At 45.1% G+C, this 27,249-nt stretch overlaps 20 non-coding genes across 20 annotated transcripts; all 20 read right to left on the reverse strand.

Moving 5' to 3' along the window:
- Positions 1–1,045: 1,045 nt before the first annotated feature.
- LOC141189827 (U2 spliceosomal RNA) lies at positions 1,046–1,236 on the reverse strand. The gene has a single exon (XR_012263870.1). It is a non-coding gene; the product is annotated as a U2 spliceosomal RNA (small nuclear RNA).
- Positions 1,237–2,353: 1,117 nt separating this feature from the next.
- Positions 2,354–2,544, reverse strand: LOC141189828 (U2 spliceosomal RNA). The gene has a single exon (XR_012263871.1). It is a non-coding gene; the product is annotated as a U2 spliceosomal RNA (small nuclear RNA).
- Positions 2,545–3,664: 1,120 nt separating this feature from the next.
- On the reverse strand, positions 3,665–3,855 carry LOC141189829 (U2 spliceosomal RNA). The gene has a single exon (XR_012263872.1). It is a non-coding gene; the product is annotated as a U2 spliceosomal RNA (small nuclear RNA).
- A 1,120-nt stretch (positions 3,856–4,975) lies between these two features.
- On the reverse strand, positions 4,976–5,166 carry LOC141189830 (U2 spliceosomal RNA). Its single transcript, XR_012263873.1, has one exon. It is a non-coding gene; the product is annotated as a U2 spliceosomal RNA (small nuclear RNA).
- A 1,121-nt stretch (positions 5,167–6,287) lies between these two features.
- Positions 6,288–6,478, reverse strand: LOC141184347 (U2 spliceosomal RNA). Its single transcript, XR_012259111.1, has one exon. It is a non-coding gene; the product is annotated as a U2 spliceosomal RNA (small nuclear RNA).
- Positions 6,479–7,598: 1,120 nt separating this feature from the next.
- On the reverse strand, positions 7,599–7,789 carry LOC141189831 (U2 spliceosomal RNA). Its single transcript, XR_012263874.1, has one exon. It is a non-coding gene; the product is annotated as a U2 spliceosomal RNA (small nuclear RNA).
- Positions 7,790–8,908: 1,119 nt separating this feature from the next.
- On the reverse strand, positions 8,909–9,099 carry LOC141189832 (U2 spliceosomal RNA). Its single transcript, XR_012263875.1, has one exon. It is a non-coding gene; the product is annotated as a U2 spliceosomal RNA (small nuclear RNA).
- Positions 9,100–10,220: 1,121 nt separating this feature from the next.
- On the reverse strand, positions 10,221–10,411 carry LOC141189833 (U2 spliceosomal RNA). The gene has a single exon (XR_012263876.1). It is a non-coding gene; the product is annotated as a U2 spliceosomal RNA (small nuclear RNA).
- A 1,120-nt stretch (positions 10,412–11,531) lies between these two features.
- Positions 11,532–11,722, reverse strand: LOC141189835 (U2 spliceosomal RNA). The gene has a single exon (XR_012263878.1). It is a non-coding gene; the product is annotated as a U2 spliceosomal RNA (small nuclear RNA).
- Positions 11,723–12,843: 1,121 nt separating this feature from the next.
- LOC141189836 (U2 spliceosomal RNA) lies at positions 12,844–13,034 on the reverse strand. Its single transcript, XR_012263879.1, has one exon. It is a non-coding gene; the product is annotated as a U2 spliceosomal RNA (small nuclear RNA).
- A 1,121-nt stretch (positions 13,035–14,155) lies between these two features.
- Positions 14,156–14,346, reverse strand: LOC141189837 (U2 spliceosomal RNA). Its single transcript, XR_012263880.1, has one exon. It is a non-coding gene; the product is annotated as a U2 spliceosomal RNA (small nuclear RNA).
- A 1,120-nt stretch (positions 14,347–15,466) lies between these two features.
- LOC141189838 (U2 spliceosomal RNA) lies at positions 15,467–15,657 on the reverse strand. Its single transcript, XR_012263881.1, has one exon. It is a non-coding gene; the product is annotated as a U2 spliceosomal RNA (small nuclear RNA).
- Positions 15,658–16,778: 1,121 nt separating this feature from the next.
- Positions 16,779–16,969, reverse strand: LOC141189839 (U2 spliceosomal RNA). The gene has a single exon (XR_012263882.1). It is a non-coding gene; the product is annotated as a U2 spliceosomal RNA (small nuclear RNA).
- A 1,121-nt stretch (positions 16,970–18,090) lies between these two features.
- Positions 18,091–18,281, reverse strand: LOC141185408 (U2 spliceosomal RNA). The gene has a single exon (XR_012260074.1). It is a non-coding gene; the product is annotated as a U2 spliceosomal RNA (small nuclear RNA).
- A 1,119-nt stretch (positions 18,282–19,400) lies between these two features.
- On the reverse strand, positions 19,401–19,591 carry LOC141189840 (U2 spliceosomal RNA). The gene has a single exon (XR_012263883.1). It is a non-coding gene; the product is annotated as a U2 spliceosomal RNA (small nuclear RNA).
- Positions 19,592–20,711: 1,120 nt separating this feature from the next.
- Positions 20,712–20,902, reverse strand: LOC141191412 (U2 spliceosomal RNA). Its single transcript, XR_012265407.1, has one exon. It is a non-coding gene; the product is annotated as a U2 spliceosomal RNA (small nuclear RNA).
- A 1,119-nt stretch (positions 20,903–22,021) lies between these two features.
- On the reverse strand, positions 22,022–22,212 carry LOC141189841 (U2 spliceosomal RNA). The gene has a single exon (XR_012263884.1). It is a non-coding gene; the product is annotated as a U2 spliceosomal RNA (small nuclear RNA).
- Positions 22,213–23,335: 1,123 nt separating this feature from the next.
- LOC141191413 (U2 spliceosomal RNA) lies at positions 23,336–23,526 on the reverse strand. Its single transcript, XR_012265408.1, has one exon. It is a non-coding gene; the product is annotated as a U2 spliceosomal RNA (small nuclear RNA).
- A 1,119-nt stretch (positions 23,527–24,645) lies between these two features.
- Positions 24,646–24,836, reverse strand: LOC141191414 (U2 spliceosomal RNA). Its single transcript, XR_012265409.1, has one exon. It is a non-coding gene; the product is annotated as a U2 spliceosomal RNA (small nuclear RNA).
- Positions 24,837–25,955: 1,119 nt separating this feature from the next.
- LOC141189842 (U2 spliceosomal RNA) lies at positions 25,956–26,146 on the reverse strand. The gene has a single exon (XR_012263885.1). It is a non-coding gene; the product is annotated as a U2 spliceosomal RNA (small nuclear RNA).
- Between the last annotated feature and the right edge of the window lie 1,103 nt (positions 26,147–27,249).

Genomic DNA, 27,249 nt, shown 5'->3' on the forward strand with positions numbered 1-27,249 from the left:
CCGTTAAGAAGACATGCTGTCAACCTCTAGATCCCTCACATGCCTGCACTTTTCGGCTTGCTGCTGCTGCAATCCACGCGTTTTAGATCTGCATAACTCCACCTCTTTTAGCACAGTACCCTCAACCCCCAGCTGTTCCCACCCGCCTCAACACCGTTGGAAGGGAGGAGAACCAATTAAGGCGGGGGGGGGGGGTGGAACGAGCAGCTGTCTACCCTTAGCAGGAGGGTTGCTGATTAATTACCTCTCCTGCTGCTGCTGCTGCTGGCTGTCCAGCAGCAGACTGAAGGTGGCTGCTGCTGTGCGCAGGTATATAAAGGCTCAGAGCCTATTATGACACGCGCAGCCAGCGTTCCATTGCCACATTCCGTCTACTGCAGGCGGGATACCTGGATGGCTGAATGTCACTGAGAAGCTCACAGAGACCGCCATAAGCAACAGTTTAAAAGAATGCCACAGACTAATCAACCAAACTTTTTGGGTTGGTTTCTCTTTTATAGTCTGCAGGCATTAAATGAAAGAAGTCAGTGTTCCAGCAGAGGGAGACAACGTTTCAGAAAAGGCATTGTAGCAAACCAAAAAAGAAATTTTAAGCGCAGCAGAGTAACCAGCTCACATACCTGTTAGCTCAGGTGAGTTTAAAAGGCTGCTGTTGATAACAAGGGCATTTGCTAAATAGATGGTGTGTGTGCAACAATATACTGAAAGGTCAATTATATTGTGCAGCTTATCTCACCACCTGTAGTTATTTAGGTGAAAGCTCCAAAATGCTTGCCTAATATGTCTGTTTATCCAAAAGGAAGTATAGAGGGAGAGCTAGATAGATAGCATTGCATTACATTACATTACATGGCAATGCAATGCACAGTTGCTGAAGTTGAACCAAAATGAGCTTGTCATCTGGCTTCTGCAACTTTTAACATGAAAAATCCAATGAGGAGAAGAAAAGCAAAGCCAAAGAGTCCATCCCAAAATCCGACAAACAAGCAAAATGAACAAAAAGCATTGAATTCAATTCTTTCTGATTTTAGAAACTGCATTAAAGAAGGGGTGCACCGGTCCTGGAGATACTGCAATACCAGGTCAATGCGTGGAGTGGACAGAGCAAGCTCTTTTTCCATCTCCCTGTTCTAAAAATCCATTTAATATATGGTCCCCAGATAGGGGACGTATCAGATATTAAACTGATAAGAACAGATACTACACTTGATCTTAGCCAAAAGGCCGAGAAGCGATAACCAGAATTGGTTTCCGACTACGGTGCCACCCAAGGATTCTGAAAAGTCCATTTGTGGAGATGGCCACCTGGACTCCCGTTAAGAAGACATGCTGTCAACCTCTAGATCCCTCACATGCCTGCACTTTTCGGCTTGCTGCTGCTGCAATCCACGCGTTTTAGATCTGCATAACTCCACCTCTTTTAGCACAGTACCCTCAACCCCCGGCTGTTCCCACCCGCCTCAACACCGTTGGAAGGGAGGAGAACCAATTAAGGCGGGGGGGGGGTGGAACGAGCAGCTGTCTACCCTTAGCAGGAGGGTTGCTGATTAATTACCTCTCCTGCTGCTGCTGCTGGCTGTCCAGCAGCAGACTGAAGGTGGCTGCTGCTGTGCGCAGGTATATAAAGGCTCAGAGCCTATTATGACACGTGCAGCCAGCGTTCCATTGCCACATTCCGTCTACTGCAGGCGGGATACCTGGATGGCTGAATGTCACTGAGAAGCTCACAGAGACCGCCATAAGCAACAGTTTAAAAGAATGCCACAGACTAATCAACCAAACTTTTTGGGTTGGTTTCTCTTTTATAGTCTGCAGGCATTAAATGAAAGAAGTCAGTGTTCCAGCAGAGGGAGACAACGTTTCAGAAAAGGCATTGTAGCAAACCAAAAAAGAAATTTTAAGCGCAGCAGAGTAACGAGCTCACATACCTGTTAGCTCAGGTGAGTTTAAAAGGCTGCTGTTGATAACAAGGGCATTTGCTAAATAGATGGTGTGTGTGCAACAATATACTGAAAGGTCAATTATATTGTGCAGCTTATCTCACCACCTGTAGTTATTTAGGTGAAAGCTCCAAAATGCTTGCCTAATATGTCTGTTTATCCAAAAGGAAGTATAGAGGGAGAGCTAGATAGATAGCATTGCATTACATTACATTACATGGCAATGCAATGCACAGTTGCTGAAGTTGAACCAAAATGAGCTTGTCATCTGGCTTCTGCAACTTTTAACATGAAAAATCCAATGAGGAGAAGAAAAGCAAAGCCAAAGAGTCCATCCCAAAATCCGACAAACAAGCAAAATGAACAAAAAGCATTGAATTCAATTCTTTCTGATTTTAGAAACTGCATTAAAGAAGGGGTGCACCGGTCCTGGAGATACTGCAATACCAGGTCAATGCGTGGAGTGGACAGAGCAAGCTCTTTTTCCATCTCCCTGTTCTAAAAATCCATTTAATATATGGTCCCCAGATAGGGGACGTATCAGATATTAAACTGATAAGAACAGATACTACACTTGATCTTAGCCAAAAGGCCGAGAAGCGATAACCAGAATTGGTTTCCGACTACGGTGCCACCCAAGGATTCTGAAAAGTCCATTTGTGGAGATGGCCACCTTGACTCCCGTTAAGAAGACATGCTGTCAACCTCTAGATCCCTCACATGCCTGCACTTTTCGGCTTGCTGCTGCTGCAATCCACGCGTTTTAGATCTGCATAACTCCACCTCTTTTAGCACAGTACCCTCAACCCCCGGCTGTTCCCACCCGCCTCAACACCGTTGGAAGGGAGGAGAACCAATTAAGGCGGGGGGGGGGTGGAACGAGCAGCTGTCTACCCTTAGCAGGAGGGTTGCTAATTAATTACCTCTCCTGCTGCTGCTGCTGCTGGCTGTCCAGCAGCAGACTGAAGGTGGCTGCTGCTGTGCGCAGGTATATAAAGGCTCAGAGCCTATTATGACACGCGCAGCCAGCGTTCCATTGCCACATTCCGTCTACTGCAGGCGGGATACCTGGATGGCTGAATGTCACTGAGAAGCTCACAGAGACCGCCATAAGCAACAGTTTAAAAGAATGCCACAGACTAATCAACCAAACTTTTTGGGTTGGTTTCTCTTTTATAGTCTGCAGGCATTAAATGAAAGAAGTCAGTGTTCCAGCAGAGGGAGACAACGTTTCAGAAAAGGCATTGTAGCAAACCAAAAAAGAAATTTTAAGCGCAGCAGAGTAACCAGCTCACATACCTGTTAGCTCAGGTGAGTTTAAAAGGCTGCTGTTGATAACAAGGGCATTTGCTAAATAGATGGTGTGTGTGCAACAATATACTGAAAGGTCAATTATATTGTGCAGCTTATCTCACCACCTGTAGTTATTTAGGTGAAAGCTCCAAAATGCTTGCCTAATATGTCTGTTTATCCAAAAGGAAGTATAGAGGGAGAGCTAGATAGATAGCATTGCATTACATTACATTACATGGCAATGCAATGCACAGTTGCTGAAGTTGAACCAAAATGAGCTTGTCATCTGGCTTCTGCAACTTTTAACATGAAAAATCCAATGAGGAGAAGAAAAGCAAAGCCAAAGAGTCCATCCCAAAATCCGACAAACAAGCAAAATGAACAAAAAGCATTGAATTCAATTCTTTCTGATTTTAGAAACTGCATTAAAGAAGGGGTGCACCGGTCCTGGAGATACTGCAATACCAGGTCAATGCGTGGAGTGGACAGAGCAAGCTCTTTTTCCATCTCCCTGTTCTAAAAATCCATTTAATATATGGTCCCCAGATAGGGGACGTATCAGATATTAAACTGATAAGAACAGATACTACACTTGATCTTAGCCAAAAGGCCGAGAAGCGATAACCAGAATTGGTTTCCGACTACGGTGCCACCCAAGGATTCTGAAAAGTCCATTTGTGGAGATGGCCACCTGGACTCCCGTTAAGAAGACATGCTGTCAACCTCTAGATCCCTCACATGCCTGCACTTTTCGGCTTGCTGCTGCTGCAATCCACGCGTTTTAGATCTGCATAACTCCACCTCTTTTAGCACAGTACCCTCAACCCCCGGCTGTTCCCACCCGCCTCAACACCGTTGGAAGGGAGGAGAACCAATTAAGGCGGGGGGGGGGTGGAACGAGCAGCTGTCTACCCTTAGCAGGAGGGTTGCTGATTAATTACCTCTCCTGCTGCTGCTGCTGCTGGCTGTCCAGCAGCAGACTGAAGGTGGCTGCTGCTGTGCGCAGGTATATAAAGGCTCAGAGCCTATTATGACACGCGCAGCCAGCGTTCCATTGCCACATTCCGTCTACTGCAGGCGGGATACCTGGATGGCTGAATGTCACTGAGAAGCTCACAGAGACCGCCATAAGCAACAGTTTAAAAGAATGCCACAGACTAATCAACCAAACTTTTTGGGTTGGTTTCTCTTTTATAGTCTGCAGGCATTAAATGAAAGAAGTCAGTGTTCCAGCAGAGGGAGACAACGTTTCAGAAAAGGCATTGTAGCAAACCAAAAAAGAAATTTTAAGCGCAGCAGAGTAACCAGCTCACATACCTGTTAGCTCAGGTGAGTTTAAAAGGCTGCTGTTGATAACAAGGGCATTTGCTAAATAGATGGTGTGTGTGCAGCAATATACTGAAAGGTCAATTATATTGTGCAGCTTATCTCACCACCTGTAGTTATTTAGGTGAAAGCTCCAAAATGCTTGCCTAATATGTCTGTTTATCCAAAAGGAAGTATAGAGGGAGAGCTAGATAGATAGCATTGCATTACATTACATTACATGGCAATGCAATGCACAGTTGCTGAAGTTGAACCAAAATGAGCTTGTCATCTGGCTTCTGCAACTTTTAACATGAAAAATCCAATGAGGAGAAGAAAAGCAAAGCCAAAGAGTCCATCCCAAAATCCGACAAACAAGCAAAATGAACAAAAAGCATTGAATTCAATTCTTTCTGATTTTAGAAACTGCATTAAAGAAGGGGTGCACCGGTCCTGGAGATACTGCAATACCAGGTCAATGCGTGGAGTGGACAGAGCAAGCTCTTTTTCCATCTCCCTGTTCTAAAAATCCATTTAATATATGGTCCCCAGATAGGGGACGTATCAGATATTAAACTGATAAGAACAGATACTACACTTGATCTTAGCCAAAAGGCCGAGAAGCGATAACCAGAATTGGTTTCCGACTACGGTGCCACCCAAGGATTCTGAAAAGTCCATTTGTGGAGATGGCCACCTGGACTCCCGTTAAGAAGACATGCTGTCAACCTCTAGATCCCTCACATGCCTGCACTTTTCGGCTTGCTGCTGCTGCAATCCACGCGTTTTAGATCTGCATAACTCCACCTCTTTTAGCACAGTACCCTCAACCCCCGGCTGTTCCCACCCGCCTCAACACCGTTGGAAGGGAGGAGAACCAATTAAGGCGGGGGGGGGGGTGGAACGAGCAGCTGTCTACCCTTAGCAGGAGGGTTGCTGATTAATTACCTCTCCTGCTGCTGCTGCTGCTGGCTGTCCAGCAGCAGACTGAAGGTGGCTGCTGCTGTGCGCAGGTATATAAAGGCTCAGAGCCTATTATGACACGCGCAGCCAGCGTTCCATTGCCACATTCCGTCTACTGCAGGCGGGATACCTGGATGGCTGAATGTCACTGAGAAGCTCACAGAGACCGCCATAAGCAACAGTTTAAAAGAATGCCACAGACTAATCAACCAAACTTTTTGGGTTGGTTTCTCTTTTATAGTCTGCAGGCATTAAATGAAAGAAGTCAGTGTTCCAGCAGAGGGAGACAACGTTTCAGAAAAGGCATTGTAGCAAACCAAAAAAGAAATTTTAAGCGCAGCAGAGTAACCAGCTCACATACCTGTTAGCTCAGGTGAGTTTAAAAGGCTGCTGTTGATAACAAGGGCATTTGCTAAATAGATGGTGTGTGTGCAACAATATACTGAAAGGTCAATTATATTGTGCAGCTTATCTCACCACCTGTAGTTATTTAGGTGAAAGCTCCAAAATGCTTGCCTAATATGTCTGTTTATCCAAAAGGAAGTATAGAGGGAGAGCTAGATAGATAGCATTGCATTACATTACATTACATGGCAATGCAATGCACAGTTGCTGAAGTTGAACCAAAATGAGCTTGTCATCTGGCTTCTGCAACTTTTAACATGAAAAATCCAATGAGGAGAAGAAAAGCAAAGCCAAAGAGTCCATCCCAAAATCCGACAAACAAGCAAAATGAACAAAAAGCATTGAATTCAATTCTTTCTGATTTTAGAAACTGCATTAAAGAAGGGGTGCACCGGTCCTGGAGATACTGCAATACCAGGTCAATGCGTGGAGTGGACAGAGCAAGCTCTTTTTCCATCTCCCTGTTCTAAAAATCCATTTAATATATGGTCCCCAGATAGGGGACGTATCAGATATTAAACTGATAAGAACAGATACTACACTTGATCTTAGCCAAATGGCCGAGAAGCGATAACCAGAATTGGTTTCCGACTACGGTGCCACCCAAGGATTCTGAAAAGTCCATTTGTGGAGATGGCCACCTGGACTCCCGTTAAGAAGACATGCTGTCAACCTCTAGATCCCTCACATGCCTGCACTTTTCGGCTTGCTGCTGCTGCAATCCACGCATTTTAGATCTGCATAACTCCACCTCTTTTAGCACAGTACCCTCAACCCCCGGCTGTTCCCACCCGCCTCAACACCGTTGGAAGGGAGGAGAACCAATTAAGGCGGGGGGGGGGTGGAACGAGCAGCTGTCTACCCTTAGCAGGAGGGTTGCTGATTAATTACCTCTCCTGCTGCTGCTGCTGCTGGCTGTCCAGCAGCAGACTGAAGGTGGCTGCTGCTGTGCGCAGGTATATAAAGGCTCAGAGCCAATTATGACACGCGCAGCCAGCGTTCCATTGCCACATTCCGTCTACTGCAGGCGGGATACCTGGATGGCTGAATGTCACTGAGAAGCTCACAGAGACCGCCATAAGCAACAGTTTAAAAGAATGCCACAGACTAATCAACCAAACTTTTTGGGTTGGTTTCTCTTTTATAGTCTGCAGGCATTAAATGAAAGAAGTCAGTGTTCCAGCAGAGGGAGACAACGTTTCAGAAAAGGCATTGTAGCAAACCAAAAAAGAAATTTTAAGCGCAGCAGAGTAACCAGCTCACATACCTGTTAGCTCAGGTGAGTTTAAAAGGCTGCTGTTGATAACAAGGGCATTTGCTAAATAGATGGTGTGTGTGCAACAATATACTGAAAGGTCAATTATATTGTGCAGCTTATCTCACCACCTGTAGTTATTTAGGTGAAAGCTCCAAAATGCTTGCCTAATATGTCTGTTTATCCAAAAGGAAGTATAGAGGGAGAGCTAGATAGATAGCATTGCATTACATTACATTACATGGCAATGCAATGCACAGTTGCTGCAGTTGAACCAAAATGAGCTTGTCATCTGGCTTCTGCAACTTTTAACATGAAAAATCCAATGAGGAGAAGAAAAGCAAAGCCAAAGAGTCCATCCCAAAATCCGACAAACAAGCAAAATGAACAAAAAGCATTGAATTCAATTCTTTCTGATTTTAGAAACTGCATTAAAGAAGGGGTGCACCGGTCCTGGAGATACTGCAATACCAGGTCAATGCGTGGAGTGGACAGAGCAAGCTCTTTTTCCATCTCCCTGTTCTAAAAATCCATTTAATATATGGTCCCCAGATAGGGGACGTATCAGATATTAAACTGATAAGAACAGATACTACACTTGATCTTAGCCAAAAGGCCGAGAAGCGATAACCAGAATTGGTTTCTGACTACGGTGCCACCCAAGGATTCTGAAAAGTCCATCTGTGGAGATGGCCACCTGGACTCCCGTTAAGAAGACATGCTGTCAACCTCTAGATCCCTCACATGCCTGCACTTTTCGGCTTGCTGCTGCTGCAATCCACGCGTTTTAGATCTGCATAACTCCACCTCTTTTAGCACAGTACCCTCAACCCCCGGCTGTTCCCACCCGCCTCAACACCGTTGGAAGGGAGGAGAACCAATTAAGGCGGGGGGGGGTGGAACGAGCAGCTGTCTACCCTTAGCAGGAGGGTTGCTGATTAATTACCTCTCCTGCTGCTGCTGCTGCTGGCTGTACAGCAGCAGACTGAAGGTGGCTGCTGCTGTGCGCAGGTATATAAAGGCTCAGAGCCTATTATGACACGCGCAGCCAGCGTTCCATTGCCACATTCCGTCTACTGCAGGCGGGATACCTGGATGGCTGAATGTCACTGAGAAGCTCACAGAGACCGCCATAAGCAACAGTTTAAAAGAATGCCACAGACTAATCAACCAAACTTTTTGGGTTGGTTTCTCTTTTATAGTCTGCAGGCATTAAATGAAAGAAGTCAGTGTTCCAGCAGAGGGAGACAACGTTTCAGAAAAGGCATTGTAGCAAACCAAAAAAGAAATTTTAAGCGCAGCAGAGTAACCAGCTCACATACCTGTTAGCTCAGGTGAGTTTAAAAGGCTGCTGTTGATAACAAGGGCATTTGCTAAATAGATGGTGTGTGTGCAGCAATATACTGAAAGGTCAATTATATTGTGCAGCTTATCTCACCACCTGTAGTTATTTAGGTGAAAGCTCCAAAATGCTTGCCTAATATGTCTGTTTATCCAAAAGGAAGTATAGAGGGAGAGCTAGATAGATAGCATTGCATTACATTACATTACATGGCAATGCAATGCACAGTTGCTGAAGTTGAACCAAAATGAGCTTGTCATCTGGCTTCTGCAACTTTTAACATGAAAAATCCAATGAGGAGAAGAAAAGCAAAGCCAAAGAGTCCATCCCAAAATCCGACAAACAAGCAAAATGAACAAAAAGCATTGAATTCAATTCTTTCTGATTTTAGAAACTGCATTAAAGAAGGGGTGCACCGGTCCTGGAGATACTGCAATACCAGGTCAATGCGTGGAGTGGACAGAGCAAGCTCTTTTTCCATCTCCCTGTTCTAAAAATCCATTTAATATATGGTCCCCAGATAGGGGACGTATCAGATATTAAACTGATAAGAACAGATACTACACTTGATCTTAGCCAAAAGGCCGAGAAGCGATAACCAGAATTGGTTTCCGACTACGGTGCCACCCAAGGATTCTGAAAAGTCCATTTGTGGAGATGGCCACCTGGACTCCCGTTAAGAAGACATGCTGTCAACCTCTAGATCCCTCACATGCCTGCACTTTTCGGCTTGCTGCTGCTGCAATCCACGCGTTTTAGATCTGCATAACTCCACCTCTTTTAGCACAGTACCCTCAACCCCCGGCTGTTCCCACCCGCCTCAACACCGTTGGAAGGGAGGAGAACCAATTAAGGCGGGGGGGGGGGTGGAACGAGCAGCTGTCTACCCTTAGCAGGAGGGTTGCTGATTAATTACCTCTCCTGCTGCTGCTGCTGCTGGCTGTCCAGCAGCAGACTGAAGGTGGCTGCTGCTGTGCGCAGGTATATAAAGGCTCAGAGCCTATTATGACACGCGCAGCCAGCGTTCCATTGCCACATTCCGTCTACTGCAGGCGGGATACCTGGATGGCTGAATGTCACTGAGAAGCTCACAGAGACCGCCATAAGCAACAGTTTAAAAGAATGCCACAGACTAATCAACCAAACTTTTTGGGTTGGTTTCTCTTTTATAGTCTGCAGGCATTAAATGAAAGAAGTCAGTGTTCCAGCAGAGGGAGACAACGTTTCAGAAAAGGCATTGTAGCAAACCAAAAAAGAAATTTTAAGCGCAGCAGAGTAACCAGCTCACATACCTGTTAGCTCAGGTGAGTTTAAAAGGCTGCTGTTGATAACAAGGGCATTTGCTAAATAGATGGTGTGTGTGCAACAATATACTGAAAGGTCAATTATATTGTGCAGCTTATCTCACCACCTGTAGTTATTTAGGTGAAAGCTCCAAAATGCTTGCCTAATATGTCTGTTTATCCAAAAGGAAGTATAGAGGGAGAGCTAGATAGATAGCATTGCATTACATTACATTACATGGCAATGCAATGCACAGTTGCTGAAGTTGAACCAAAATGAGCTTGTCATCTGGCTTCTGCAACTTTTAACATGAAAAATCCAATGAGGAGAAGAAAAGCAAAGCCAAAGAGTCCATCCCAAAATCCGACAAACAAGCAAAATGAACAAAAAGCATTGAATTCAATTCTTTCTGATTTTAGAAACTGCATTAAAGAAGGGGTGCACCGGTCCTGGAGATACTGCAATACCAGGTCAATGCGTGGAGTGGACAGAGCAAGCTCTTTTTCCATCTCCCTGTTCTAAAAATCCATTTAATATATGGTCCCCAGATAGGGGACGTATCAGATATTAAACTGATAAGAACAGATACTACACTTGATCTTAGCCAAAAGGCCGAGAAGCGATAACCAGAATTGGTTTCCGACTACGGTGCCACCCAAGGATTCTGAAAAGTCCATTTGTGGAGATGGCCACCTGGACTCCCGTTAAGAAGACATGCTGTCAACCTCTAGATCCCTCACATGCCTGCACTTTTCGGCTTGCTGCTGCTGCAATCCACGCGTTTTAGATCTGCATAACTCCACCTCTTTTAGCACAGTACCCTCAACCCCCGGCTGTTCCCACCCGCCTCAACACCGTTGGAAGGGAGGAGAACCAATTAAGGCGGGGGGGGGGTGGAACGAGCAGCTGTCTACCCTTAGCAGGAGGGTTGCTGATTAATTACCTCTCCTGCTGCTGCTGCTGCTGGCTGTCCAGCAGCAGACTGAAGGTGGCTGCTGCTGTGCGCAGGTATATAAAGGCTCAGAGCCTATTATGACACGCGCAGCCAGCGTTCCATTGCCACATTCCGTCTACTGCAGGCGGAATACCTGGATGGCTGAATGTCACTGAGAAGCTCACAGAGACCGCCATAAGCAACAGTTTAAAAGAATGCCACAGACTAATCAACCAAACTTTTTGGGTTGGTTTCTCTTTTATAGTCTGCAGGCATTAAATGAAAGAAGTCAGTGTTCCAGCAGAGGGAGACAACGTTTCAGAAAAGGCATTGTAGCAAACCAAAAAAGAAATTTTAAGCGCAGCAGAGTAACCAGCTCACATACCTGTTAGCTCAGGTGAGTTTAAAAGGCTGCTGTTGATAACAAGGGCATTTGCTAAATAGATGGTGTGTGTGCAGCAATATACTGAAAGGTCAATTATATTGTGCAGCTTATCTCACCACCTGTAGTTATTTAGGTGAAAGCTCCAAAATGCTTGCCTAATATGTCTGTTTATCCAAAAGGAAGTATAGAGGGAGAGCTAGATAGATAGCATTGCATTACATTACATTACATGGCAATGCAATGCACAGTTGCTGAAGTTGAACCAAAATGAGCTTGTCATCTGGCTTCTGCAACTTTTAACATGAAAAATCCAATGAGGAGAAGAAAAGCAAAGCCAAAGAGTCCATCCCAAAATCCGACAAACAAGCAAAATGAACAAAAAGCATTGAATTCAATTCTTTCTGATTTTAGAAACTGCATTAAAGAAGGGGTGCACCGGTCCTGGAGATACTGCAATACCAGGTCAATGCGTGGAGTGGACAGAGCAAGCTCTTTTTCCATCTCCCTGTTCTAAAAATCCATTTAATATATGGTCCCCAGATAGGGGACGTATCAGATATTAAACTGATAAGAACAGATACTACACTTGATCTTAGCCAAAAGGCCGAGAAGCGATAACCAGAATTGGTTTCCGACTACGGTGCCACCCAAGGATTCTGAAAAGTCCATTTGTGGAGATGGCCACCTGGACTCCCGTTAAGAAGACATGCTGTCAACCTCTAGATCCCTCACATGCCTGCACTTTTCGGCTTGCTGCTGCTGCAATCCACGCGTTTTAGATCTGCATAACTCCACCTCTTTTAGCACAGTACCCTCAACCCCCGGCTGTTCCCACCCGCCTCAACACCGTTGGAAGGGAGGAGAACCAATTAAGGCGGGGGGGGGGGTGGAACGAGCAGCTGTCTACCCTTAGCAGGAGGGTTGCTGATTAATTACCTCTCCTGCTGCTGCTGCTGCTGGCTGTCCAGCAGCAGACTGAAGGTGGCTGCTGCTGTGCGCAGGTATATAAAGGCTCAGAGCCTATTATGACACGCGCAGCCAGCGTTCCATTGCCACATTCCGTCTACTGCAGGCGGGATACCTGGATGGCTGAATGTCACTGAGAAGCTCACAGAGACCACCATAAGCAACAGTTTAAAAGAATGCCACAGACTAATCAACCAAACTTTTTGGGTTGGTTTCTCTTTTATAGTCTGCAGGCATTAAATGAAAGAAGTCAGTGTTCCAGCAGAGGGAGACAACGTTTCAGAAAAGGCATTGTAGCAAACCAAAAAAGAAATTTTAAGCGCAGCAGAGTAACCAGCTCACATACCTGTTAGCTCAGGTGAGTTTAAAAGGCTGCTGTTGATAACAAGGGCATTTGCTAAATAGATGGTGTGTGTGCAACAATATACTGAAAGGTCAATTATATTGTGCAGCTTATCTCACCACCTGTAGTTATTTAGGTGAAAGCTCCAAAATGCTTGCCTAATATGTCTGTTTATCCAAAAGGAAGTATAGAGGGAGAGCTAGATAGATAGCATTGCATTACATTACATTACATGGCAATGCAATGCACAGTTGCTGAAGTTGAACCAAAATGAGCTTGTCATCTGGCTTCTGCAACTTTTAACATGAAAAATCCAATGAGGAGAAGAAAAGCAAAGCCAAAGAGTCCATCCCAAAATCCGACAAACAAGCAAAATGAACAAAAAGCATTGAATTCAATTCTTTCTGATTTTAGAAACTGCATTAAAGAAGGGGTGCACCGGTCCTGGAGATACTGCAATACCAGGTCAATGCGTGGAGTGGACAGAGCAAGCTCTTTTTCCATCTCCCTGTTCTAAAAATCCATTTAATATATGGTCCCCAGATAGGGGACGTATCAGATATTAAACTGATAAGAACAGATACTACACTTGATCTTAGCCAAAAGGCCGAGAAGCGATAACCAGAATTGGTTTCCGACTACGGTGCCACCCAAGGATTCTGAAAAGTCCATTTGTGGAGATGGCCACCTGGACTCCCGTTAAGAAGACATGCTGTCAACCTCTAGATCCCTCACATGCCTGCACTTTTCGGCTTGCTGCTGCTGCAATCCACGCGTTTTAGATCTGCATAACTCCACCTCTTTTAGCACAGTACCCTCAACCCCCGGCTGTTCCCACCCGCCTCAACACCGTTGGAAGGGAGGAGAACCAATTAAGGCGGGGGGGGGGGTGGAACGAGCAGCTGTCTACCCTTAGCAGGAGGGTTGCTGATTAATTACCTCTCCTGCTGCTGCTGCTGCTGGCTGTCCAGCAGCAGACTGAAGGTGGCTGCTGCTGTGCGCAGGTATATAAAGGCTCAGAGCCTATTATGACACGCGCAGCCAGCGTTCCATTGCCACATTCCGTCTACTGCAGGCGGGATACCTGGATGGCTGAATGTCACTGAGAAGCTCACAGAGACCGCCATAAGCAACAGTTTAAAAGAATGCCACAGACTAATCAACCAAACTTTTTGGGTTGGTTTCTCTTTTATAGTCTGCAGGCATTAAATGAAAGAAGTCAGTGTTCCAGCAGAGGGAGACAACGTTTCAGAAAAGGCATTGTAGCAAACCAAAAAAGAAATTTTAAGCGCAGCAGAGTAACCAGCTCACATACCTGTTAGCTCAGGTGAGTTTAAAAGGCTGCTGTTGATAACAAGGGCATTTGCTAAATAGATGGTGTGTGTGCAACAATATACTGAAAGGTCAATTATATTGTGCAGCTTATCTCACCACCTGTAGTTATTTAGGTGAAAGCTCCAAAATGCTTGCCTAATATGTCTGTTTATCCAAAAGGAAGTATAGAGGGAGAGCTAGATAGATAGCATTGCATTACATTACATTACATGGCAATGCAATGCACAGTTGCTGAAGTTGAACCAAAATGAGCTTGTCATCTGGCTTCTGCAACTTTTAACATGAAAAATCCAATGAGGAGAAGAAAAGCAAAGCCAAAGAGTCCATCCCAAAATCCGACAAACAAGCAAAATGAACAAAAAGCATTGAATTCAATTCTTTCTGATTTTAGAAACTGCATTAAAGAAGGGGTGCACCGGTCCTGGAGATACTGCAATACCAGGTCAATGCGTGGAGTGGACAGAGCAAGCTCTTTTTCCATCTCCCTGTTCTAAAAATCCATTTAATATATGGTCCCCAGATAGGGGACGTATCAGATATTAAACTGATAAGAACAGATACTACACTTGATCTTAGCCAAAAGGCCGAGAAGCGATAACCAGAATTGGTTTCCGACTACGGTGCCACCCAAGGATTCTGAAAAGTCCATTTGTGGAGATGGCCACCTGGACTCCCGTTAAGAAGACATGCTGTCAACCTCTAGATCCCTCACATGCCTGCACTTTTCGGCTTGCTGCTGCTGCAATCCACGCGTTTTAGATCTGCATAACTCCACCTCTTTTAGCACAGTACCCTCAACCCCCGGCTGTTCCCACCCGCCTCAACACCGTTGGAAGGGAGGAGAACCAATTAAGGCGGGGGGGGGGTGGAACGAGCAGCTGTCTACCCTTAGCAGGAGGGTTGCTGATTAATTACCTCTCCTGCTGCTGCTGCTGCTGGCTGTCCAGCAGCAGACTGAAGGTGGCTGCTGCTGTGCGCAGGTATATAAAGGCTCAGAGCCTATTATGACACGCGCAGCCAGCGTTCCATTGCCACATTCCGTCTACTGCAGGCGGAATACCTGGATGGCTGAATGTCACTGAGAAGCTCACAGAGACCGCCATAAGCAACAGTTTAAAAGAATGCCACAGACTAATCAACCAAACTTTTTGGGTTGGTTTCTCTTTTATAGTCTGCAGGCATTAAATGAAAGAAGTCAGTGTTCCAGCAGAGGGAGACAACGTTTCAGAAAAGGCATTGTAGCAAACCAAAAAAGAAATTTTAAGCGCAGCAGAGTAACCAGCTCACATACCTGTTAGCTCAGGTGAGTTTAAAAGGCTGCTGTTGATAACAAGGGCATTTGCTAAATAGATGGTGTGTGTGCAGCAATATACTGAAAGGTCAATTATATTGTGCAGCTTATCTCACCACCTGTAGTTATTTAGGTGAAAGCTCCAAAATGCTTGCCTAATATGTCTGTTTATCCAAAAGGAAGTATAGAGGGAGAGCTAGATAGATAGCATTGCATTACATTACATTACATGGCAATGCAATGCACAGTTGCTGAAGTTGAACCAAAATGAGCTTGTCATCTGGCTTCTGCAACTTTTAACATGAAAAATCCAATGAGGAGAAGAAAAGCAAAGCCAAAGAGTCCATCCCAAAATCCGACAAACAAGCAAAATGAACAAAAAGCATTGAATTCAATTCTTTCTGATTTTAGAAACTGCATTAAAGAAGGGGTGCACCGGTCCTGGAGATACTGCAATACCAGGTCAATGCGTGGAGTGGACAGAGCAAGCTCTTTTTCCATCTCCCTGTTCTAAAAATCCATTTAATATATGGTCCCCAGATAGGGGACGTATCAGATATTAAACTGATAAGAACAGATACTACACTTGATCTTAGCCAAAAGGCCGAGAAGCGATAACCAGAATTGGTTTCCGACTACGGTGCCACCCAAGGATTCTGAAAAGTCCATTTGTGGAGATGGCCACCTGGACTCCCGTTAAGAAGACATGCTGTCAACCTCTAGATCCCTCACATGCCTGCACTTTTCGGCTTGCTGCTGCTGCAATCCACGCGTTTTAGATCTGCATAACTCCACCTCTTTTAGCACAGTACCCTCAACCCCCGGCTGTTCCCACCCGCCTCAACACCGTTGGAAGGGAGGAGAACCAATTAAGGCGGGGGGGGGGGTGGAACGAGCAGCTGTCTACCCTTAGCAGGAGGGTTGCTGATTAATTACCTCTCCTGCTGCTGCTGCTGCTGGCTGTCCAGCAGCAGACTGAAGGTGGCTGCTGCTGTGCGCAGGTATATAAAGGCTCAGAGCCTATTATGACACGCGCAGCCAGCGTTCCATTGCCACATTCCGTCTACTGCAGGCGGGATACCTGGATGGCTGAATGTCACTGAGAAGCTCACAGAGACCACCATAAGCAACAGTTTAAAAGAATGCCACAGACTAATCAACCAAACTTTTTGGGTTGGTTTCTCTTTTATAGTCTGCAGGCATTAAATGAAAGAAGTCAGTGTTCCAGCAGAGGGAGACAACGTTTCAGAAAAGGCATTGTAGCAAACCAAAAAAGAAATTTTAAGCGCAGCAGAGTAACCAGCTCACATACCTGTTAGCTCAGGTGAGTTTAAAAGGCTGCTGTTGATAACAAGGGCATTTGCTAAATAGATGGTGTGTGTGCAACAATATACTGAAAGGTCAATTATATTGTGCAGCTTATCTCACCACCTGTAGTTATTTAGGTGAAAGCTCCAAAATGCTTGCCTAATATGTCTGTTTATCCAAAAGGAAGTATAGAGGGAGAGCTAGATAGATAGCATTGCATTACATTACATTACATGGCAATGCAATGCACAGTTGCTGAAGTTGAACCAAAATGAGCTTGTCATCTGGCTTCTGCAACTTTTAACATGAAAAATCCAATGAGGAGAAGAAAAGCAAAGCCAAAGAGTCCATCCCAAAATCCGACAAACAAGCAAAATGAACAAAAAGCATTGAATTCAATTCTTTCTGATTTTAGAAACTGCATTAAAGAAGGGGTGCACCGGTCCTGGAGATACTGCAATACCAGGTCAATGCGTGGAGTGGACAGAGCAAGCTCTTTTTCCATCTCCCTGTTCTAAAAATCCATTTAATATATGGTCCCCAGATAGGGGACGTATCAGATATTAAACTGATAAGAACAGATACTACACTTGATCTTAGCCAAAAGGCCGAGAAGCGATAACCAGAATTGGTTTCCGACTACGGTGCCACCCAAGGATTCTGAAAAGTCCATTTGTGGAGATGGCCACCTGGACTCCCGTTAAGAAGACATGCTGTCAACCTCTAGATCCCTCACATGCCTGCACTTTTCGGCTTGCTGCTGCTGCAATCCACGCGTTTTAGATCTGCATAACTCCACCTCTTTTAGCACAGTACCCTCAACCCCCGGCTGTTCCCACCCGCCTCAACACCGTTGGAAGGGAGGAGAACCAATTAAGGCGGGGGGGGGGGTGGAACGAGCAGCTGTCTACCCTTAGCAGGAGGGTTGCTGATTAATTACCTCTCCTGCTGCTGCTGCTGCTGGCTGTCCAGCAGCAGACTGAAGGTGGCTGCTGCTGTGCGCAGGTATATAAAGGCTCAGAGCCTATTATGACACGCGCAGCCAGCGTTCCATTGCCACATTCCGTCTACTGCAGGCGGGATACCTGGATGGCTGAATGTCACTGAGAAGCTCACAGAGACCGCCATAAGCAACAGTATAAAAGAATGCCACAGACTAATCAACCAAACTTTTTGGGTTGGTTTCTCTTTTATAGTCTGCAGGCATTAAATGAAAGAAGTCAGTGTTCCAGCAGAGGGAGACAACGTTTCAGAAAAGGCATTGTAGCAAACCAAAAAAGAAATTTTAAGCGCAGCAGAGTAACCAGCTCACATACCTGTTAGCTCAGGTGAGTTTAAAAGGCTGCTGTTGATAACAAGGGCATTTGCTAAATAGATGGTGTGTGTGCAACAATATACTGAAAGGTCAATTATATTGTGCAGCTTATCTCACCACCTGTAGTTATTTAGGTGAAAGCTCCAAAATGCTTGCCTAATATGTCTGTTTATCCAAAAGGAAGTATAGAGGGAGAGCTAGATAGATAGCATTGCATTACATTACATTACATGGCAATGCAATGCACAGTTGCTGAAGTTGAACCAAAATGAGCTTGTCATCTGGCTTCTGCAACTTTTAACATGAAAAATCCAATGAGGAGAAGAAAAGCAAAGCCAAAGAGTCCATCCCAAAATCCGACAAACAAGCAAAATGAACAAAAAGCATTGAATTCAATTCTTTCTGATTTTAGAAACTGCATTAAAGAAGGGGTGCACCGGTCCTGGAGATACTGCAATACCAGGTCAATGCGTGGAGTGGACAGAGCAAGCTCTTTTTCCATCTCCCTGTTCTAAAAATCCATTTAATATATGGTCCCCAGATAGGGGACGTATCAGATATTAAACTGATAAGAACAGATACTACACTTGATCTTAGTCAAAAGGCCGAGAAGCGATAACCAGAATTGGTTTCCGACTACGGTGCCACCCAAGGATTCTGAAAAGTCCATTTGTGGAGATGGCCACCTGGACTCCCGTTAAGAAGACATGCTGTCAACCTCTAGATCCCTCACATGCCTGCACTTTTCGGCTTGCTGCTGCTGCAATCCACGCGTTTTAGATCTGCATAACTCCACCTCTTTTAGCACAGTACCCTCAACCCCCGGCTGTTCCCACCCGCCTCAACACCGTTGGAAGGGAGGAGAACCAATTAAGGCGGGGGGGTGTGGAACGAGCAGCTGTCTACCCTTAGCAGGAGGGTTGCTGATTTATTACCTCTCCTGCTGCTGCTGCTGCTGGCTGTCCAGCAGCAGACTGAAGGTGGCTGCTGCTGTGCGCAGGTATATAAAGGCTCAGAGCCTATTATGACACGCGCAGCCAGCGTTCCATTGCCACATTCCGTCTACTGCAGGCGGGATACCTGGATGGCTGAATGTCACTGAGAAGCTCACAGAGACCGCCATAAGCAACAGTTTAAAAGAATGCCACAGACTAATCAACCAAACTTTTTGGGTTGGTTTCTCTTTTATAGTCTGCAGGCATTAAATGAAAGAAGTCAGTGTTCCAGCAGAGGGAGACAACGTTTCAGAAAAGGCATTGTAGCAAACCAAAAAAGAAATTTTAAGCGCAGCAGAGTAACCAGCTCACATACCTGTTAGCTCAGGTGAGTTTAAAAGGCTGCTGTTGATAACAAGGGCATTTGCTAAATAGATGGTGTGTGTGCAACAATATACTGAAAGGTCAATTATATTGTGCAGCTTATCTCACCACCTGTAGTTATTTAGGTGAAAGCTCCAAAATGCTTGCCTAATATGTCTGTTTATCCAAAAGGAAGTATAGAGGGAGAGCTAGATAGATAGCATTGCATTACATTACATTACATGGCAATGCAATGCACAGTTGCTGAAGTTGAACCAAAATGAGCTTGTCATCTGGCTTCTGCAACTTTTAACATGAAAAATCCAATGAGGAGAAGAAAAGCAAAGCCAAAGAGTCCATCCCAAAATCCGACAAACAAGCAAAATGAACAAAAAGCATTGAATTCAATTCTTTCTGATTTTAGAAACTGCATTAAAGAAGGGGTGCACCGGTCCTGGAGATACTGCAATACCAGGTCAATGCGTGGAGTGGACAGAGCAAGCTCTTTTTCCATCTCCCTGTTCTAAAAATCCATTTAATATATGGTCCCCAGATAGGGGACGTATCAGATATTAAACTGATAAGAACAGATACTACACTTGATCTTAGCCAAAAGGCCGAGAAGCGATAACCAGAATTGGTTTCCGACTACGGTGCCACCCAAGGATTCTGAAAAGTCCATTTGTGGAGATGGCCACCTGGACTCCCGTTAAGAAGACATGCTGTCAACCTCTAGATCCCTCACATGCCTGCACTTTTCGGCTTGCTGCTGCTGCAATCCACGCGTTTTAGATCTGCATAACTCCACCTCTTTTAGCACAGTACCCTCAACCCCCGGCTGTTCCCACCCGCCTCAACACCGTTGGAAGGGAGGAGAACCAATTAAGGCCGGGGGGGGGGGGTGGAACGAGCAGCTGTCTACCCTTAGCAGGAGGGTTGCTGATTAATTACCTCTCCTGCTGCTGCTGCTGGCTGTCCAGCAGCAGACTGAAGGTGGCTGCTGCTGTGCGCAGGTATATAAAGGCTCAGAGCCTATTATGACACGCGCAGCCAGCGTTCCATTGCCACATTCCGTCTACTGCAGGCGGGATACCTGGATGGCTGAATGTCACTGAGAAGCTCACAGAGACCGCCATAAGCAACAGTTTAAAAGAATGCCACAGACTAATCAACCAAACTTTTTGGGTTGGTTTCTCTTTTATAGTCTGCAGGCATTAAATGAAAGAAGTCAGTGTTCCAGCAGAGGGAGACAACGTTTCAGAAAAGGCATTGTAGCAAACCAAAAAAGAAATTTTAAGCGCAGCAGAGTAACCAGCTCACATACCTGTTAGTTCAGGTGAGTTTAAAAGGCTGCTGTTGATAACAAGGGCATTTGCTAAATAGATGGTGTGTGTGCAACAATATACTGAAAGGTCAATTATATTGTGCAGCTTATCTCACCACCTGTAGTTATTTAGGTGAAAGCTCCAAAATGCTTGCCTAATATGTCTGTTTATCCAAAAGGAAGTATAGAGGGAGAGCTAGATAGATAGCATTGCATTACATTACATTACATGGCAATGCAATGCACAGTTGCTGAAGTTGAACCAAAATGAGCTTGTCATCTGGCTTCTGCAACTTTTAACATGAAAAATCCAATGAGGAGAAGAAAAGCAAAGCCAAAGAGTCCATCCCAAAATCCGACAAACAAGCAAAATGAACAAAAAGCATTGAATTCAATTCTTTCTGATTTTAGAAACTGCATTAAAGAAGGGGTGCACCGGTCCTGGAGATACTGCAATACCAGGTCAATGCGTGGAGTGGACAGAGCAAGCTCTTTTTCCATCTCCCTGTTCTAAAAATCCATGTAATATATGGTCCCCAGATAGGGGACGTATCAGATATTAAACTGATAAGAACAGATACTACACTTGATCTTAGCCAAAAGGCCGAGAAGCGATAACCAGAATTGGTTTCCGACTACGGTGCCACCCAAGGATTCTGAAAAGTCCATTTGTGGAGATGGCCACCTGGACTCCCGTTAAGAAGACATGCTGTCAACCTCTAGATCCCTCACATGCCTGCACTTTTCGGCTTGCTGCTGCTGCAATCCACGCGTTTTAGATCTGCATAACTCCACCTCTTTTAGCACAGTACCCTCAACCCCCGGCTGTTCCCACCCGCCTCAACACCGTTGGAAGGGAGGAGAACCAATTAAGGCGGGGGGGGGTGGAACGAGCAGCTGTCTACCCTTAGCAGGAGGGTTGCTGATTAATTACCTCTCCTGCTGTTGCTGCTGCTGGCTGTCCAGCAGCAGACTGAAGGTGGCTGCTGCTGTGCGCAGGTATATAAAGGCTCAGAGCCTATTATGACACGCGCAGCCAGCGTTCCATTGCCACATTCCGTCTACTGCAGGCGGGATACCTGGATGGCTGAATGTCACTGAGAAGCTCACAGAGACCGCCATAAGCAACAGTTTAAAAGAATGCCACAGACTAATCAAGCAAACTTTTTGGGTTGGTTTCTCTTTTATAGTCTGCAGGCATTAAATGAAAGAAGTCAGTGTTCCAGCAGAGGGAGACAACGTTTCAGAAAAGGCATTGTAGCAAACCAAAAAAGAAATTTTAAGCGCAGCAGAGTAACCAGCTCACATACCTGTTAGCTCAGGTGAGTTTAAAAGGCTGCTGTTGATAACAAGGGCATTTGCTAAATAGATGGTGTGTGTGCAACAATATACTGAAAGGTCAATTATATTGTGCAGCTTATCTCACCACCTGTAGTTATTTAGGTGAAAGCTCCAAAATGCTTGCCTAATATGTCTGTTTATCCAAAAGGAAGTATAGAGGGAGAGCTAGATAGATAGCATTGCATTACATTACATTACATGGCAATGCAATGCACAGTTGCTGAAGTTGAACCAAAATGAGCTTGTCATCTGGCTTCTGCAACTTTTAACATGAAAAATCCAATGAGGAGAAGAAAAGCAAAGCCAAAGAGTCCATCCCAAAATCCGACAAACAAGCAAAATGAACAAAAAGCATTGAATTCAATTCTTTCTGATTTTAGAAACTGCATTAAAGAAGGGGTGCACCGGTCCTGGAGATACTGCAATACCAGGTCAATGCGTGGAGTGGACAGAGCAAGCTCTTTTTCCATCTCCCTGTTCTAAAAATCCATTTAATATATGGTCCCCAGATAGGGGACGTATCAGATATTAAACTGATAAGAACAGATACTACACTTGATCTTAGCCAAAAGGCCGAGAAGCGATAACCAGAATTGGTTTCCGACTACGATGCCACCCAAGGATTCTGAAAAGTCCATTTGTGGAGATGGCCACCTGGACTCCCGTTAAGAAGACATGCTGTCAACCTCTAGATCCCTCACATGCCTGCACTTTTCGGCTTGCTGCTGCTGCAATCCACGCGTTTTAGATCTGCATAACTCCACCTCTTTTAGCACAGTACCCTCAACCCCCGGCTGTTCCCACCCGCCTCAACACCGTTGGAAGGGAGGAGAACCAATTAAGGCCGGGGGGGGGGGGTGGAACGAGCAGCTGTCTACCCTTAGCAGGAGGGTTGCTGATTAATTACCTCTCCTGCTGCTGCTGCTGCTGGCTGTCCAGCAGCAGACTGAAGGTGGCTGCTGCTGTGCGCAGGTATATAAAGGCTCAGAGCCTATTATGACACGCGCAGCCAGCGTTCCATTGCCACATTCCGTCTACTGCAGGCGGGATACCTGGATGGCTGAATGTCACTGAGAAGCTCACAGAGACCGCCATAAGCAACAGTTTAAAAGAATGCCACAGACTAATCAACCAAACTTTTTGGGTTGGTTTCTCTTTTATAGTCTGCAGGCATTAAATGAAAGAAGTCAGTGTTCCAGCAGAGGGAGACAACGTTTCAGAAAAGGCATTGTAGCAAACCAAAAAAGAAATTTTAAGCGCAGCAGAGTAACCAGCTCACATACCTGTTAGTTCAGGTGAGTTTAAAAGGCTGCTGTTGATAACAAGGGCATTTGCTAAATAGATGGTGTGTGTGCAACAATATACTGAAAGGTCAATTATATTGTGCAGCTTATCTCACCACCTGTAGTTATTTAGGTGAAAGCTCCAAAATGCTTGCCTAATATGTCTGTTTATCCAAAAGGAAGTATAGAGGGAGAGCTAGATAAATAGCATTGCATTACATTACATTACATGGCAATGCAATGCACAGTTGCTGAAGTTGAACCAAAATGAGCTTGTCATCTGGCTTCTGCAACTTTTAACATGAAAAATCCAATGAGGAGAAGAAAAGCAAAGCCAAAGAGTCCATCCCAAAATCCGACAAACAAGCAAAATGAACAAAAAGCATTGAATTCAATTCTTTCTGATTTTAGAAACTGCATTAAAGAAGGGGTGCACCGGTCCTGGAGATACTGCAATACCAGGTCAATGCGTGGAGTGGACAGAGCAAGCTCTTTTTCCATCTCCCTGTTCTAAAAATCCATGTAATATATGGTCCCCAGATAGGGGACGTATCAGATATTAAACTGATAAGAACAGATACTACACTTGATCTTAGCCAAAAGGCCGAGAAGCGATAACCAGAATTGGTTTCCGACTACGGTGCCACCCAAGGATTCTGAAAAGTCCATTTGTGGAGATGGCCACCTGGACTCCCGTTAAGAAGACATGCTGTCAACCTCTAGATCCCTCACATGCCTGCACTTTTCGGCTTGCTGCTGCTGCAATCCACGCGTTTTAGATCTGCATAACTCCACCTCTTTTAGCACAGTACCCTCAACCCCCGGCTGTTCCCACCCGCCTCAACACCGTTGGAAGGGAGGAGAACCAATTAAGGCGGGGGGGGGTGGAACGAGCAGCTGTCTACCCTTAGCAGGAGGGTTGCTGATTAATTACCTCTCCTGCTGTTGCTGCTGCTGGCTGTCCAGCAGCAGACTGAAGGTGGCTGCTGCTGTGCGCAGGTATATAAAGGCTCAGAGCCTATTATGACACGCGCAGCCAGCGTTCCATTGCCACATTCCGTCTACTGCAGGCGGGATACCTGGATGGCTGAATGTCACTGAGAAGCTCACAGAGACCGCCATAAGCAACAGTTTAAAAGAATGCCACAGACTAATCAACCAAACTTTTTGGGTTGGTTTCTCTTTTATAGTCTGCAGGCATTAAATGAAAGAAGTCAGTGTTCCAGCAGAGGGAGACAACGTTTCAGAAAAGGCATTGTAGCAAACCAAAAAAGAAATTTTAAGCGCAGCAGAGTAACCAGCTCACATACCTGTTAGCTCAGGTGAGTTTAAAAGGCTGCTGTTGATAACAAGGGCATTTGCTAAATAGATGGTGTGTGTGCAACAATATACTGAAAGGTCAATTATATTGTGCAGCTTATCTCACCACCTGTAGTTATTTAGGTGAAAGCTCCAAAATGCTTGCCTAATATGTCTGTTTATCCAAAAGGAAGTATAGAGGGAGAGCTAGATAGATAGCATTGCATTACATTACATTACATGGCAATGCAATGCACAGTTGCTGAAGTTGAACCAAAATGAGCTTGTCATCTGGCTTCTGCAACTTTTAACATGAAAAATCCAATGAGGAGAAGAAAAGCAAAGCCAAAGAGTCCATCCCAAAATCCGACAAACAAGCAAAATGAACAAAAAGCATTGAATTCAATTCTTTCTGATTTTAGAAACTGCATTAAAGAAGGGGTGCACCGGTCCTGGAGATACTGCAATACCAGGTCAATGCGTGGAGTGGACAGAGCAAGCTCTTTTTCCATCTCCCTGTTCTAAAAATCCATGTAATATATGGTCCCCAGATAGGGGACGTATCAGATATTAAACTGATAAGAACAGATACTACACTTGATCTTAGCCAAAAGGCCGAGAAGCGATAACCAGAATTGGTTTCCGACTACGGTGCCACCCAAGGATTCTGAAAAGTCCATTTGTGGAGATGGCCACCTGGACTCCCGTTAAGAAGACATGCTGTCAACCTCTAGATCCCTCACATGCCTGCACTTTTCGGCTTGCTGCTGCTGCAATCCACGCGTTTTAGATCTGCATAACTCCACCTCTTTTAGCACAGTACCCTCAACCCCCGGCTGTTCCCACCCGCCTCAACACCGTTGGAAGGGAGGAGAACCAATTAAGGCGGGGGGGGGTGGAACGAGCAGCTGTCTACCCTTAGCAGGAGGGTTGCTGATTAATTACCTCTCCTGCTGTTGCTGCTGCTGGCTGTCCAGCAGCAGACTGAAGGTGGCTGCTGCTGTGCGCAGGTATATAAAGGCTCAGAGCCTATTATGACACGCGCAGCCAGCGTTCCATTGCCACATTCCGTCTACTGCAGGCGGGATACCTGGATGGCTGAATGTCACTGAGAAGCTCACAGAGACCGCCATAAGCAACAGTTTAAAAGAATGCCACAGACTAATCAACCAAACTTTTTGGGTTGGTTTCTCTTTTATAGTCTGCAGGCATTAAATGAAAGAAGTCAGTGTTCCAGCAGAGGGAGACAACGTTTCAGAAAAGGCATTGTAGCAAACCAAAAAAGAAATTTTAAGCGCAGCAGAGTAACCAGCTCACATACCTGTTAGCTCAGGTGAGTTTAAAAGGCTGCTGTTGATAACAAGGGCATTTGCTAAATAGATGGTGTGTGTGCAACAATATACTGAAAGGTCAATTATATTGTGCAGCTTATCTCACCACCTGTAGTTATTTAGGTGAAAGCTCCAAAATGCTTGCCTAATATGTCTGTTTATCCAAAAGGAAGTATAGAGGGAGAGCTAGATAGATAGCATTGCATTACATTACATTACATGGCAATGCAATGCACAGTTGCTTAAGTTGAACCAAAATGAGCTTGTCATCTGGCTTCTGCAACTTTTAACATGAAAAATCCAATGAGGAGAAGAAAAGCAAAGCCAAAGAGTCCATCCCAAAATCCGACAAACAAGCAAAATGAACAAAAAGCATTGAATTCAATTCTTTCTGATTTTAGAAACTGCATTAAAGAAGGGGTGCACCGGTCCTGGAGATACTGCAATACCAGGTCAATGCGTGGAGTGGACAGAGCAAGCTCTTTTTCCATCTCCCTGTTCTAAAAATCCATTTAATATATGGTCCCCAGATAGGGGACGTATCAGATATTAAACTGATAAGAACAGATACTACACTTGATCTTAGCCAAAAGGCCGAGAAGCGATAACCAGAATTGGTTTCCGACTACGGTGCCACCCAAGGATTCTGAAAAGTCCATTTGTGGAGATGGCCACCTGGACTCCCGTTAAGAAGACATGCTGTCAACCTCCAGATCCCTCACATGCCTGCACTTTTCGGCTTGCTGCTGCTGCAATCCACGCGTTTTAGATCTGCATAACTCCACCTCTTTTAGCACAGTACCCTCAACCCCCGGCTGTTCCCACCCGCCTCAACACCGTTGGAAGGGAGGAGAACCAATTAAGGCGGGGGGGGGGTGGAACGAGCAGCTGTCTACCCTTAGCAGGAGGGTTGCTGATTAATTACCTCTCCTGCTGCTGCTGCTGCTGGCTGTCCAGCAGCAGACTGAAGGTGGCTGCTGCTGTGCGCAGGTATATAAAGGCTCAGAGCCTATTATGACACACGCAGCCAGCGTTCCATTGCCACATTCCGTCTACTGCAGGCGGGATACCTGGATGGCTGAATGTCACTGAGAAGCTCACAGAGACCGCCATAAGCAACAGTTTAAAAGAATGCCACAGACTAATCAACCAAACTTTTTGGGTTGGTTTCTCTTTTATAGTCTGCAGGCATTAAATGAAAGAAGTCAGTGTTCCAGCAGAGGGAGACAACGTTTCAGAAAAGGCATTGTAGCAAACCAAAAAAGAAATTTTAAGCGCAGCAGAGTAACCAGCTCACATACCTGTTAGCTCAGGTGAGTTTAAAAGGCTGCTGTTGATAACAAGGGCATTTGCTAAATAGATGGTGTGTGTGCAACAATATACTGAAAGGTCAATTATATTGTGCAGCTTATCTCACCACCTGTAGTTATTTAGGTGAAAGCTCCAAAATGCTTGCCTAATATGTCTGTTTATCCAAAAGGAAGTATAGAGGGAGAGCTAGATAGATAGCATTGCATTACATTACATTACATGGCAATGCAATGCACAGTTGCTGAAGTTGAACCAAAATGAGCTTGTCATCTGGCTTCTGCAACTTTTAACATGAAAAATCCAATGAGGAGAAGAAAAGCAAAGCCAAAGAGTCCATCCCAAAATCCGACAAACAAGCAAAATGAACAAAAAGCATTGAATTCAATTCTTTCTGATTT

This window comes from Phyllobates terribilis, unplaced genomic scaffold (genome assembly GCF_046119375.1).
Source record: "Phyllobates terribilis strain yellow unplaced genomic scaffold, ASM4611937v1 Scaffold_40__1_contigs__length_11209783, whole genome shotgun sequence".
In the NCBI taxonomy this organism is placed as follows: domain Eukaryota; kingdom Metazoa; phylum Chordata; class Amphibia; order Anura; family Dendrobatidae; genus Phyllobates; species Phyllobates terribilis.